Source organism: Ictidomys tridecemlineatus, chromosome 8 (assembly GCF_052094955.1).
Source record: "Ictidomys tridecemlineatus isolate mIctTri1 chromosome 8, mIctTri1.hap1, whole genome shotgun sequence".
Lineage (NCBI taxonomy): Eukaryota > Metazoa > Chordata > Mammalia > Rodentia > Sciuridae > Ictidomys > Ictidomys tridecemlineatus.
The window spans coordinates 48,430,528-48,442,565 of record NC_135484.1 but is presented as its reverse complement, the minus strand read 5'-3'; the positions used below and the strand labels follow the sequence as shown (position 1 = coordinate 48,442,565).

General features: G+C 37.8%; 1 protein-coding gene and 1 long non-coding RNA gene across 8 annotated transcripts in view; one reads left to right on the top strand and one right to left on the bottom strand.

Annotated features, from left to right (window-relative positions):
- The window catches only part of Hs3st5 (heparan sulfate-glucosamine 3-sulfotransferase 5), a 256,107-nt gene that overhangs the window by 12,314 nt on the left and 231,755 nt on the right, over positions 1–12,038 (bottom strand). The window lies entirely within an intron of this gene.
- LOC106145272 (uncharacterized) overlaps positions 1–12,038 on the top strand; it is a 94,038-nt gene that overhangs the window by 78,707 nt on the left and 3,293 nt on the right. The window lies entirely within an intron of this gene.

Here is a 12,038-nt window from a genome sequence, read left to right as displayed (position 1 = left end):
ATTTTCTCCAGGTTTAATATTCTTTAATGAGTCCCATTCAGCCACAGGGTTTTAAAACACCAATTGTCCCTTTCCATTGCCATTCCACATACCCCTCAATATCTATATAAACAAACTTCAGTATTCAAAACAATTTGAAGTGCTTTTGAAGAGCTATGGTCAGTTTTGCTTCAAGGTTTTTCTTCATAAGGATCCTATAGTATCAAAATACTAACTCTGTGCCTCATTGATAAATAAGGTCTGTAAAATGAGACCGACAGCCTGCCCCGTAGTGCTATAAAGAGGAATAAATGAACATGTACTGTTAAGCACATAATAATGCTCAATAAATGTTAGTGTTATCATTTAGATAGGAGGTGTCTCCAAAAATCTCATATGTAAGCCAATGCAGGGAAGTTTATAATATATGAAATTATTGAGTTATGATAACCTTAATATAATCAGTACATTAATCCACTGATATTGATTAACAGAAGGTAATTGCAAGTACATAGAGTGTAGTTGGAAGTAGGTCATTGGGGCATTACTTTAGGGTTTATATTTTGTTCCTAGTGAGAATCACTCTCTCTTTTTTTCTGTTGCTATGTCTTGTACTAATGTTTTACTCTGCCATCACCTTCTGCCATGATGTTCTACCTCACTTTGGACCCAGAGCTATTGCATCAGCTGTTTATGGACTGAGACCTAGAAACCATGAGCCAAAATAAACTTTTCTTCCTCTATATTGTAATTGTCCAGCCTTTTCATTATAATGACACAAAGCTGACTAAAACAGAAATTGGTACCAGAAGTGGGTTCATTGCTGTGACTAACCTAACCATGTGGTTCAGAAGCTTTTGGAGTTTTTTGGAATATGGGTATGAAATTTTGTAAAGTTTAGATATGAAAGCTGGAAAAGCATCACTATGTTTTAAGCAGAGATTAATGGGCAATTCTGGTGTGAGCTCAGAAATCAATAGGACTGCAGACGGTAAGACTGGGCTCATGAGATTTCAGAAGAGAAGGACTCTATTTGAGGCTATTCATGTTATACTCTGGCAAAGAAGTTGTCCATATTTTGCCCATGTTCTGAGACTTTATTTTTGTGACAGGGAATGTAAAGGTGATGGACTAATTAATCTGGTGAAGGAAAATTCAAGGCAGCACAACATTCAAGTAGTGGTGTGGATATTTCTGGTGGCTTTTAGCAAAGTTTACTGTGATAATCAGGAGCAGAAAGCAAAGCAGAAATATTTTGAAAACTTGCAGTTTGGCTAGAAAAGTGAGTAAAATTGGGGCTAAGGAAGGAATTAAAGAGATTACAACCATTAAAAAAATGCTAAATACTTTACCCAGAAGCAATAAGAAAGATGGATTGAGGGCGTCTCAGGAATTAGCAAGGTCACATCCATTTCAGGTTCAAGGGTGTTAAAAGTAAAGTTTAAGAGAATATTGGAGTGCTTTGCCTGCAGAGGAGTGTCTAGTAAATTGTTACACCATGCTCAGCCTTTCAGACACTCAGAGGCTGCTATAGTCAGGATTCTAAGAGACTTGACTACTGTTTGAGATGGTGGTAGATTTTTGCATCAACTGCGTGGTGCTGGTTCTGGAGGAATGTAGGATGCAGGAGTTAGGTAATCATAGAGGCTTCCACCAAAATTTTAAAGGGGAAGCCAGGAAAAGTGCAGTGAAGTGAAAATCTCTAAAGACTGTGCCAGGCATCGTGGCAAATGCATGTAATCTCAGCCGATAGGGAGGCAGAAGCAGGAGGATCTCGAGTTTGAAGCCAGCCTCAGCAAAAAAGTAAGGTGCTAAGCTACTCAGTGAGACCCTGTCTCTAAATAAAAAAATACAAAATAGGATGAGGGATGTGTCTTAGTGGGTGAGTGCCCCTGAGTTCAATCTCCAGTACCCCCACCATACTCTTCCAAAACAAAAAGAATCCCTACAGGCTGCACCAAGAAATTGATGCGTGAATATCTAAGAAGGAAACAGAAGCTGTGTTGGAGACTCCCAAGATTAAGAATTGTCAGTAATGTGGAATGTCTGGTGAGGGAACTTGCAAGAATTGAGCAGAAACTAGCCAAGGGAGAAGCCATGTGAGCTGCAATCAGCAAGGTCATAGGGGCGAAGCATCGTAAGTACTTTGAAAAGAATGTCATCATGTCATGTGCTCCAGATGCTAAACAAGGAGCTATAGGATTTGTTTGCCCAGCTGAATCCTGGTCTTGCTTTGGTCACGTCCCTTCTTTCTATACATGTCTTCTATATATGAAGACATAGGGTAAATGGAAATGTTTACTCTGTGCATTACATATTTGATTTATGTAACTTGCTTTTGATATTTATAGGGGGAAATCATACATGAGTTTGTCTTGAGTCTTAGAAAAGATTTTGGGTTGGACTTTTGGTAATGCTTGGACTGTTAAGACTATAGGGACTTATATAGAAATGGACTAAATGTATTTTGAATTGTGAGATTGGCAAGAGCTTTTTGGGGCCAGGGATGAAATGTTACAGTTTATATATTATGTATCCTCTGAAAGCTCATGTTTGAGAAAATGCAAGAAAGTTTAGAGATGAAATGTTGGGTTATGAGAACCTTAACCTAAGCAGTGCGTTAATCTGCTGATATTAATTAACTGAGCAGTAATTGTAGGGAAGTAGACTATGGCTGGGAAAAAGTAGATCACCAGGGGTGTGCCTTTGGGGTTTATATTTTGTTCCTGGTGAGCAGAGCTCTATCTTTGCTTCCTATTGTCATGTCCTGAGATGCTTTACTCCCCCATGCCCTTCCACCATGATATTCTGCCTCACCTTGGGCCAAGAGCTATGGAGTTGGCTGTCTGTGGCTTGAAATCTCTGAAACTATGAGTCAAAATAAACTTGTCCTCCTCTATGTCATTCTTGGCAGTTCACAGCAATGCAAAGCTGACTAAAGTAGCTAGCCACGTCCACTAATCTTTCCTTTCTCCTTCTCCCAGGCCTTGGTTTATCTTATCTTGGTACATCCTAGGGTCTCATCTTCGGTTCCTTGGGAAGGCCTTTCTTGATCATCTAGGGCTGGCTCACATGTTCCTCTTCTGTATCACCCCAGCATCATCTATTTAATTCTCTTAAACCAAAATGCAATTTTCTGCTTACTTGTGTGTTCCTCTAATTAAACTATAACTTCCATGAGATTAAGGAATATGTGTTTTCCTTACTGAATTATCACAAGCATTTAGAGTCACAGATGTTCACCAAATAACTGCTGAATAGAAAAATTAGTTAGATGGAATGGCTATAACATCTGGACACCACCTGTCTTTAACTAAGTAGTAGTACTTTACCATTGCGTAGTACTTTGCAGGTTTACCATGTGCTATATGTCTTTAAGCAGCCTCATGGTTCCATCTTTTTTTTTTAAAGTTGAATATTCATATATCCTTCACCTAGATTGATGTTTTGCCATATTTGCTTTATCTCTTTATAGGTATCTATTTATCCCTATATAAACACATATTATTTTTACCAAGTCATTTGAAAATAAGTGGCAGATATCAGCATCCTACAAGGCCCCCAGTATCCTACAAGGCCCCCAGCTGAAGCCCACACAGCCTGTGACATTAGTGGAGAATGTGGCATTCTTGCTCCACCGGACTTGGGAGATGAAATGACCTGCTCAAAGCTTCAAATCAGTAAATCTGGAATGGTAGAGTACTAGTTTTAGACTTTCTACATTGTACTCCCCTGTCTTTCTCTTAAGTTCACATAAAGTTGCAGATGCTATGAATTTTATTGGTAGAAATAGATGTATACCTTACCTTTTCTTAAACTTCCAACTCGTAAATTTGGATGAGCTGAGTATCAATAAAACAGAAAACCAAACCTTTAGCAAAATTGTGAAGGAGGAAATAGTTTTATGAGATTTCTTGTCTCCCACTTTATTTTCTTAATTCCTTTAAAGAAAGAAAATTGGAAAACCTCTACATTCTAACATGAATGATGGGGGCATGAATGATACAATCCAGAGGGTTAGAATTGTCTCCTATTTTGCAATCCAGTTATTATTAATAATTCAATTAGATACATTTATAATTAAATAAATTAAAATAAAGGCAATAAATATTAAAAACCCATGATTTTTTAATTATCTTACCATATTTTACTATTATTTATGCTCTTGAGGTTATCAAGTCTAATGTATCTGTACTGTGTACTGTGGAGATAATACACATCTCTTCCAATTCCTCATGCAGTGAATTCATCTGGGTTGCTTAACATTCAGCCAATTCATGTTGGTAGCTTAAAAGGGGCCAGAAAATGCTTATTACATTGTGCAATAAACCGATGTTATAAACCATTCTCCTCCCTCACCAAAATCTGGCTAAGCATTCTCCAGCATGCCGCTGATTACGCCTTGTTAAACTGTCTTTTGTATATTCACTAACTAGGTCTTTCCAAATGCCCACCAAGTTTGCAAGGTGGTGCCATGTGTTTCTATAAAAATGAGGATGGGCTTACCCTTCACATTTCCTTCTCCTTTTAGTTTCCTCTCCCATTCTCCTGACATTTCACAGAGCCTCATTTTCATTTCTGAGGTTCCTGTGAACCTTTTCTGTCTTTCAGTTTTGACTTTTCTAGGTCCCTTTTTCCCAGTTTTTTTTTTTTGCCTCTCTCCAGTTTTTCCTACAATCTGCTACTAATTAATTTTCCTAAACAAAAGAGCTTAAAAAGATAAGAATGCAGAGCTACTGTTCTTAAGTAACCCTGATAACAAAAGTGCAGCTAAGTATCTTAGAAAAGCTTGTAAGTATTTAATAAATCTATAAAGTAGTTGATAATTAATTGGTATGCAAAATGATGCTAAAAATTTTCAGTTCTTGCAAAGGTAGGCTAACACTTTCTTAAACTATAGTTTTAAAATTAGTTTTGTTAACATGCTTCAAAAGTTTTCTGTTTTTGTTACCAGAGACCACTTTCTTCTCTGAATCTCCAATCTTTTGGGGGCCAGAAGGGTTTCTCCAAATTTTGAGCCTCATTGTACCAGTCACCACCCCAGTACTATTACTGAGTTCCTCTCACATGTCAGAGGACATGCATTGCAGATGTGAGAAATAATATGGAGAACAAGAGACCCAAATTCTACCCCATAATTTTTGTATCTTCTACATTTCAAGGTCAACTCTTGAGAGATGTGTGAGGAAACAGTATCTTCTGCTGTACAAAAAGCCCTGACCCTCTTATATTGTCAGAACAGAAAGAGGCTCCACATGGGTAGGGTCTGTTGGACCTCAGAGTCTCGCCCTCTGGCCCAAATACACAGTCCTCCTATAGTGGCGCTCCCTCCTCCACAGAAAAATCTTAACTAAGCTTCTCTAGAAATCTTCACCATAATTGATTCTAGGACTATCAGCAAAAGAGTCTCTACAAAAGAATTCACTGTAGATAAACTTCCTATTTTCCTGTTACTCTATCTTATTTGGTCACTGGCCTGGAAGAAATCAGCAGCCCAGGTGCTGAATGCCCCTTTACTATTTTTTCACAAACATCCAGTATAGTAGTTTGTAAAAGTGCATTTGCAAATGCAAAATATGATTAAAAAAAAAAGACAGATCCTTTAACAAGGCCTCTAGCCTTGAGCTGGAGCTTCACAGAAATGTCTACATTTCTAAGATAAGTCACCAATTGGGCTCCATGGTAACAGCTGGCAGGGGGAGGAAAGAAAGGGGAGAAGAAACTCTCCCCTTCCCAGGCACTGTCCTTGAAGGATTTACTTGCTCAAAACAGTGAAAGAAAAAGCTGCTTTTATGTGAACTTCTGCAGACTGTGAGCTTCTAAGCCCCTCCTCTTACATGCTGGGTATAAAGTTCTGAAACTACCTGAACTTGGGGTTCGGGGGATTAATTGATTACAGTAAAAGCTGTGCTCTGTGAACCTAGCTGCAGCCAAATAAAACTGTTTCCTGCCTTGCCTCATCTGTCCCCTACAATACTAGTACCTAAGTAGACACAATCAAGCCATTTTCCAAAAGGCACTATTCCTTCAACAAGACTTTTTTCTTCAAACATCCCCTCTGCTCCCCCCCCCCCGCCACCGCCATGTGAAGATTTTTAGACAGATGTTTAGCACAGTGGCTAGATCTTGGCTGGTGACCTGTGCCTGTACTCAGGGGGTTCTGTACTCAGAAAACCCTAGAGTTGGCTGAATGCTTAGTAGGCACTGTTTTGAATTTCTTAAAGAGTTTCAGAACAAGGGCCTCTACATTTTCATTTTGCTCCGGGCTCCACAAATTAGGTACAGTCCTGCAGCCAGAAGGTCCTGCCTTCTGAGAATGGATTACTCATTGTGGGTTGTGGCTCTTCACAGTGGTAGTCCCTTCCTTTTCTAGACACTTTAAGAGACAGATACTGCCCTACCCCCAACACAAAGGAGCACACTTCCTTTTATAGAACTGGGAATCCCACTCCCGTTTACTTTTCCCTTTTCCTTCTGCAGTCTTTTCTGAGTCCCATCTGTTTTCTGGGTACCCACCAGGGGAATGGTGCCTACCATCAGGAACACAATGGCTATCCTCAAAGCCTCAGAGTCCTAAGTACATAACCATAGTACAGCATGTGCCACACAGGTTAGTGCTGCCAGACACACAGGACAGCAGGAGATTTGCTGTGATAGATTAGTGGTGGGGAAAGGGATACTGGGTAGTAAAGAGAGAAGCATCTCTAACAAACATAAGAAACTGCAGAGACCAAGGACAACAAGTATATTCTCCTACTGTGGGACAAAACACTCCATCTCCCCACTTCCTGTTCCCTTCAAGGCAAAACCAAACATAAAGCTCAGAATATGTTCCTCAGCTGCTGTGTGACCAAGTAAACCACTTGGTTTTTCCCCCAACAAATAAAGGCCTTAGAAGGAGTAAGTTGGCTTCTGGACCTAAAATTTTCTCTTATTCTAAGGGATTCTACCAGATCAGTGTGAAATAAATGTTCCTATAATGAGAGATCAATCCACGAGGAAGTAAAGACAACTGCATTGGGGAAGAAATTAGTGCCTGAGGTCGATTTTAATATTTAATATCTTATTATCCCCCAGTTTTAAACAGACCTGACCTCTTTAAAGATGGCTGTACCATATCATACTGCCTATTACTGTGAAAAACAGTCCTCTCCTCCTGAGACAGGAAATTTCTTCAAAAAAGACACTTGAAAAAGATTCTACTGATTAGCTTTCAATCTGCCCTGCTGTCAGGGAGCCCATTGGAATCACATTTTGAAGAAATTAACCAAGGGCAGCTGAGGAAAATTGTCATAAGGAATTCGCTTTTCTTCTGTTCTATGATCGCATAAGAAAGCTATAATGAGAAAGGAACAAATGCAGAGGAGCATAAGAGCAGGCATGAACAGGAGTGTTGGACACATGCGGAGATGGGATCCAGAAGAGGAAAATAGACACCATTTGTTAAAAGATTAAGCAGAAAATGCATCAGTGAGGATGCTCATAATTGCTCTATCAAATGGCTAACGAAGCTATTTAGCTCTTTGTTTCTTCAGTTAATCATGAAGGGTCAATGTTAGAAATGAAAAGAAAAGGGTTGATAAATTATACAGAACTTCAGAATTGAGTACTGCTCTGTGCCTTATCCTCCTGGGAGTTATTGCAGGAACGGCTTTGAGCGAATTCCAAATTTTCAAATGGTTCCCCATTTCTTCCCTGTCATTCAGCTTTTGATATCGTGCATACATTATTTATCACAACTTCCATTATTGCGTTAGCTTGAGTAGTCCGCTGGCTCTATCTGCAGGAACATACTCATTTTGCATTTGTAATTACCAAACTTAAAAGAAGCCAGTTAATTCTGCTTCTGTTCAGGGGTCTCATTTACTAGAATGATGTCTCAAGGAAAGATACAGGGACTGAATTTTGTCTTGGCCTAGAATCCCAATTACTCTTCATTTCAGTATCTCACTGGTATATGTGACTAATGTTATCGAAGGGTGTTCCTCCCGTCCCTATTCAAGATTTCTTTTTCACTTCATTAAATAGTTGTTGGGGTTTAGTAGATTTGTCCTGCTGGTAGATTCAGAAGCAGAATTTTTCCTACCCTAGTCTTGTGTTTATATAGGAAACCATAACAATTTTACAGGTAATTAACTTAATAAACATGAGCCAACAGTTCATTCCAGTGACTCAGGCTCATGCAGATAAAGAGGTCAAGAAAACTGCAGCAGCTCAGTTGTCTGTTCTGCACAAATTTACTCTAAAGTCAATTTTATAGTAATATAAATTCTACTTGCCACATCCAGTACAAATGTATCCACATATTTTAAAATCAATTATGGTATTAAGTACCAGGAAGAAAGTCAGCTTACAAATCTTATTTCCTATTTTACAAATTTGTTTTGGTTTGTTTTTGGTGAGCATGAAAGAAACAATGTATATAAAAATATCTCAATACTGAAAATGGATTAAAAGTAGGGTGGTGTTTTATCATTAATTAATTTTTTCGTTAAATTATTTTATTGTGGTTCTCAATATTCATTCTCAGCGGTGACTTTTTTCTCTCATTTAATGTCCATAACACTATGCTATATATATTTTAATAATGACTGAAGATGAATGCAGAGTTAGATGTTAAACATTTTAAGTGAAGAATTAAACCACTAGTAAATTGACTACACAAAAAGATATCATGTTTAAATGACCAAATTAGACCCAGAAAGTTTGATGTGAAAATATAAAATTCAAGCAAATTTGTAATAGGTACAACTTCCTGAAAACTGTAAAGAAAGATATTTTTTTTTGCCCACTTAATTCTGGAAACACATTTTATAATAGTATGCCATTTGTGTGGCAATTCACAGTTTTAAAGCTCCAATTTAAACATTTTACTGAACTTTCACAGTAAAGATGTGAGGAACCTATTTGACTCTCCATCCCTTAGATGGGGCAGCTAAAACTTGGTCTGGTTGTGGTACCCAAGTCTACACAGATAATAACCACAGAGTTCAAAATGCAATCTGGATATTTTTGCCCTCTGTGTTTGTGCCAGAAAAATCCACCCTCCTTCTATGAAGATTTGGTATTATTTTTAGTTATTGGACTTGATACATATTCATTAGTACATATCTAATCCTAGGGTAGTATAGGCTTTGAAAGAATGCTAAATTAATTTTTGTTAAAGTATGGAACATGGAAGAGACAAAAGAGGTCTAAAATAATTTGGAATTAACAAGAGTTAATATTTTCCTGCTCTCTCTGGCTGGATCATCAGTTTCTCTCAGAAAAATATCCTGGTAGGATGACAAGGATTATAATAGACTCATCAAGGGTAGCAAAAGAGGAAACAAACCAGTTAATTGAATAATTTCTGAGAAGAGCAATTGTTATGACAGTTGTGAAGTCAGAACATTAACTCTAATATCCTCTCCCAATCAATATGTACAAATGTTGATCAGCATTTTCATTCGAGACTGATTTTCTAAACTCCCATAAATTAGACATTATTGTTATTATTTTACACAATAATTGCTTGTTTAGATTTTTGCACTTTTATCAATATTCTTCACTATCCCTTTTTATTGATATCAGTTTTATTGAAGTACAATTTACAGGGAACTCACCCATTTAAAATGTACAATTCAATAGATTAATATATTCATGGAATTATGCAACCATCACCATAATCAGTTTCTGAACATTTTCATTACAAAACTAATGCAGTACCTGTTAGCAGTCTAACCCCATTTTTCCATCCTGCTCTCTCAGTCCCAGGCTACCTCGAATCTTTTCTGTCTCACTATTCTTTCTTACAGCTCAGTCCTTCCGCTTTTCCCCTGCCAAAAGTTTCTGCCTCAGTCCGTCCATTTCCCACTCAGCAAACCAAAGTTCTAACATTTCAAACCAAGTATTTCTTCTTTTTCCTGAAGAAAAAAAAATTGTAGGGCTTCTTTGAGCTGTTTTCTCCAATATATGATCTAATTCATGAAGGTTTTGTTAGCTTTTGAGACCAGTAGTGAGTTGAAACCTGTTTCAAATGAAAAAGGTTACTAAAATTTCCTCCTCAGAAAATTAGTCTCACTCTGTTTCTTCAATTGCTTTTAAGATGCTTAGTGTTCAGTAAAAATTTCTTAAGCTAGCAAAACAACTCTAAGAACAAGAGTTTGTAAAGAGGAACAGTATCCAGGAGGCAAAACAGTGTCACCGGGACCAGTGAAATGTGTTGATTTGTCATCACAGAGCTCTCATTTATTGAGTGGTGTTGAAGAAAAACAAAGCTGAACACTAATTAAAAGTGGTAAGGATATATTTTATCGAGTAGTACAATTAGAGTAGGGGAGAGAGGGACTTTGATATAGAATGGGCTCTGCTCCTATTGTGTATAGGTGTTTTGAAGAGAAAATAAAGGAGATACTATGGAACCAAATGGATCCCCTAGCAGTCAAAAAGTGCAATAAGGCTAACTTATTATACTAACTGGGACTTATCTGGAGGGTAAACAAGTTATCTTCAGGATAGAAAGAAGCTTTGCAAATTGGAACAAGGCACCTATGGCAATCAGGTTCTTACCCTTCCACAGGTACAGGAAGGCAGGAGAGCCAGTGAAAGTGTGATAGGAGAGGGGCTCATCAGCCCACTTGGGGCAGGGTGGGAGAGACTTCCTCCCTGAAGTTACTGCAGTTCAAAGATACAGTTCCAGGTGCAGAAGGCACCACACAGTTCCATATCCAGAAGGACACAGTTTTGGGTCACAGAAGATGAACATTTCAGAAACGCAGAGAAAGAATTAAAATAATTGCAAGTTTCTTAAAGTAACTGGTCTAAGACAAGGTTTAGGAATCTATAGTGAGCGTTTGACTGGAACATAGAGCAACTCATTTGGCAGTACTTTGCTGCCTCAAGCAGGCATTTTAAGCAGGACTACATTCATTTAGGGACATGGGCTTTGTCTACCCCTTCTGCAAACATTGTTAGAATTTGTTCCAATCTCTTAGTATGTGTTTTGGGCTGTTGGATGAAACGTTTGTGCTCAGAATTTGCAGTCAAGGCCTTCTCGGAGCCTGACTAGAGTTGGGTCAAGGAGAGTCACTGTCATGGTTAACAGGGAGTAGTTAATGGGTATTGCTCCCTGCATTGTTGTAAACCCCAGGTGCATTTGTTGACCAGCAAATCCTGACAGTTTCCAAAATTATCGTAGACAGTGCTAAAAGTAATAGTGGCAGATATCATTTATTGGGCATTTACAGTTTTTGTATTAAGGGCTTAACTTATATGATCCCACTTAATAACTTATTTAGTTTAGTTATTGCCATACTCACCAGTCATGAGGAAACACACCCAAGTCTATAAAACTATAGGTGGAAGAGTTAGGATCTTATTATTTCAAAACCCAGGCTCTTAACAGTTATGTTATGGCCTGTTTAGTTTTGGCCAGATTTTCACTTTAGCCTAAACTTTTCCTCCACTGATTAGATAGTAGTATTAATATTATTTAAGTGTTTGGATCTTTTATCTCTCATTTAGAATAGAATATCTTTTACTAAAATCTTTGAGCGAATTTCTTTTTTCATACTCATTTAATAGTCTGGGTATGGAATTCAAAGAAAGTGGTTTTTATTTTTTCTTTCATCATGTTCTATTAAATATGTGACAACACAGTCTTCTGGCTTTCTTTGTTGCTGATCAGAAGTTGATGAGCTAACTATTGGTTCTTTGAAGGAATTTCTTTCCATCATTCTGCTTTTAAGATCTTGTCTCTCACTTTGGTTTTATAGCTTTTTTGTAATTGGTCTCGGTGTGCATCTTTTCATTTATTTTGCTTGTGATTCACTAGTTTCCCTGGTTCTCAGGATTATTATCTTTTGACAATTGGGGGATAGTCTCATTACCTAGTTGAGTGTTCCTCTTCTCTATTCTCTCTACTATCTCCTGCTGACATTCTGACTCCTATATCATTCTCTACAATGCTTAACTATGTTTTATGTTCTTTATCTATTGTCTATATGGATTGTATTCCAATTTGTTTTGTAGGAATGTTTTCCTACAGTTTACTATCTTCATTATACTACTATGCTATA